The sequence below is a fragment of the Alosa sapidissima genome, chromosome 20 (genome assembly GCF_018492685.1).
Source record: "Alosa sapidissima isolate fAloSap1 chromosome 20, fAloSap1.pri, whole genome shotgun sequence".
Taxonomy (NCBI): Eukaryota; Metazoa; Chordata; class Actinopteri; order Clupeiformes; family Clupeidae; genus Alosa; species Alosa sapidissima.
In genome coordinates this window covers 25570552-25574057 of record NC_055976.1, presented here as the reverse complement: position 1 = coordinate 25574057, position 3506 = coordinate 25570552, and positions in this window count along the sequence as shown.

Here is a 3506-nt window from a genome sequence, read left to right as displayed (position 1 = left end):
TTAGCTAAAAATACCCTTTCATTTCCATGTTATTCTGGGATACTGTTAGTAATATTAAATTTGAAATAGTACCATATTATCTTGCCTTAAAAACACAGCTCAGCCTACGGGTGATAGAATGATTTAGACTATTCTAAGCCTGCAGTTTGAAAAACCCCAGACTGTGACCTGCATGAGAACTCTGCTTAAAATATTACAAGCTCGATAACTTAAATCTGTGGTGCCTACTGTGTACTTACCAAAATAGCAGCCTTGTGTATCGAATAGACTGTGTGGGCTGCTTGTCTTATTGGCACCCATGCTAAAGTTGACTGAAAAGAGGAATATAAAATCATCTTTTGGAAATTGATCTTAATGCCTTAAGTGAAAAATGAGGAAATATCTAACCTTTAAGGACACCAATTTTCTTAGTGAATGAATAATGTATCATAAATAAATAAATGTTCTTCCTTAAAATACAGGGGTCATTCCCACCCCTATGTTAAATTCCTATAGGGACAGGCAGATTTTTATTTTTAAAGGCCAGTTATTTCATGGATCCAGAATACTGTGCATCCTGATAAAGTTACATTGGCCTTTGGAATTAAAATAGCCCCACATCATCACATACCCTTCACCATACCTAGAGATTGGCATGGTGTTATTTCAGTTAGCCTATTAGCTGGTTTGGTTTGCATTGAGCTCAAATAACTCAATTAACAGTCAACAGAATGAACATACAGTACATCTACATACATGCTTTCTGTCATTGCTCTGATCCATTTCACAACAGATTCCATTGCGGGTGGTTATTCCGGTTGGATAAATGTGTTTGAGTCTATTTGTCCTTGCGTTAGTATAAGTAGGTATATATACTCTTTTGATCCCATGAGCGAAGTTTGGTATCTGCATTTATCCCAATCTGTGAATTAGTGAAACACACACAGCACACAGTGAACACACAGTGAGGTGAAGCACACGTTAACCCGGAGCAGTGAGATGCCTGCTACAGCGGCACTCGGGGAGCAGTGAGGGGTTAGGTGCCTTGCTCAAGGGCACTTCAGCCGTGGATGTTGGCATGGGAGAGCAGTGCTCAACCACTTCCCCCGCCCACATTTTTCCTACTGGTCGGGGATCTACAGTGGGCAGTGCTTCGACTTGGCCAGCTTCACTCGCGGTCCGCGCGTGGGATCACGCGGTATCACGCGACTTTAATTTGTATTTTTCCAGTGAGACGCTGCAACAACCCAAACAACCGGTAGATGGCTCAAGTGAGCAGGGTGTCTCGTAAAAAGAAATGGGGCCTGGAAAACCCTACACAGACTTCACTGCAGACTTTAGCAGACTGGTTTAGAAATAATGTAATAGCCAGAAATATGCCTGCCCTGCCCTAATAAAGAAATATTTGGTTAACTGCGAGTGAATCCCGTTTGCAGCCGTAGAGACGCAGGACAAATTAAACATTCTGGTTTTCTCCGAGTGCAACGATGATAGACAGATATCATTTGCACAAAATATAGAGTATTAACCTCCGTTGCTCAGCCAAATGCCTTCCTGTTACGTCCTGTTATCACGGAGTTACAGGCGATAAACGATTTTTGATGGTCACAAGTTTACTTCATTAGGGACTGTTCGTTATTTATTACCGGAGGAGTTTTGGGAGCATTAGTCCAAAAAGACGTGACCCTCCCTCGCCAGCAATACATTTTTCTATGACCCTCCAAAGTGATTATGAAAAAATCACTGTCAACTTTTTCCGGGTTTATCGCCTACTGTATTTTAACGTTTTCACATATTTGGCCATAAGCCGTTTATCATAGGCTATCACGAAACCAAACTACAAAGGCGAACACTTAAACAGGGGGAATTAATTGGGCATGAATCATGCTGAACGCTATTTCGCTACCTTAGAATAATAAGGTTCTATCTGCGTTTTGAGTAGGTACAACCGGGACGATTGAAACGGGGACGAATGAAACATTCCGGTTTTCTCCGAGTGCAACGATGATAGACAGTCATCATTTGGACAAAACAAGGAGCATATTAACCTCCGTTGCTCAGTCAAATGCCTTCCTGTTACGTCCTGGTATCACGGAGTTACGAGCGATAAACGATTTTTGATGGTCACAAGTTTACTTCATTAGCGGTTTATTTTTTTTGGATTATTAAAGAGTGTTTTTCATTTAAAGGTTTGACTTCGTGCTCATTCAGTAGAGCATTTAGTGCTCTCCCCAATCCCAGACGTTCACATTGCATGTTTGTTTGTAATGGATGCAACCGCGAGATAGGCTATGCGTTTGACAATGAGTTGTTAATAGAACCAAGACATATAGCCCAGCAGCAATCTAGGGACTGATCGTTATTTATTGAAGGGGCCACCGGAGGAATTATGAGTGCTTCAGTTGGAAGTTGCATGACCCTCTCTTGCCTGCTAGAAATTGTTCAATGACCCTCCGACAGAATTGTTAAAAAAGACATGACCCTCCCCTGCCAATTGTCTTCCGCCCGCGCCACAGCCACACACTTTGTGATAACATTCTTAAATCAATCTTTCCCGTGAGCTTGCATGCTACCAGTCCTTCCTTTTCAAATGTGTTGCGCCTGTTTGCACAATTTCACAAATAATCATATGTGATTAATAGTATGACAAATTATCCCTGTGCACGGGGACCGAAACAATGCATGCCAACCTTTTCCGTGTTTATCACGTATTTTAACTTTCCCCGCTGTCTTGCCGTTTTAATGTTTTCCCGTAGAATATCCCATATTTTAATACTCTCATAACAGCCCTGCCATCGGGCCTGTCTCTGTGTTGCCCTGTTGCTACCCCTTGCCCTTCCAACGAAACAGATGTCTTCAAATCATCGTTTTCCTTGCTTGAAGGCGAACTTAGAGTGATGTTAACCTATTTAAGTTTAACGGCGCGATTGTCGTGAGCACGATTCATTGGCGCTTGCATGTTCGGCCTTATGTCTACGTGCGCACCTGAGGCTACTCAGCTGCAAGATAAATAATTTCCCCTCTTTGTATGTTCACTGCAAGTTGGCCTACCATAACTTACCAACTCTGCACTGTAGACTGGCTATTTATATTTTTCTGTGAAATAAGCTAATTTATTTGTTCAACTTTATGAAGCAGAATTACTTGGGTGTCCCAAGCAGCTTTCAGCCATAAGGCTACTTTGAGAACATTTCAATTCACCCGACACTAATATTCAAAATGTTGAAAACTATTTCGGCATAGCCTATAAAGCAGTTTAATTCAATGGAATGTTAGTTGTAAACAAACGAGCTACTTGGTGAGGCTTGGCCTCACAGATGCGCTCGTGCCTTAGATGGCAGGAAACATCTTCACGATAGGCCTATTAACTAACCACCCGATTCACGTTGGCTGGGGGGAAGGGGGGCCATCAGACAACTGTGCCCAGTTAATCCGGCCCTTCCCCCAAAAAATCACACCTTCCCACCTCTGACAGCTTAAAAGAAGTCAAGAGGACTCCTTACTCACAGACCTATTCACAAACCTGC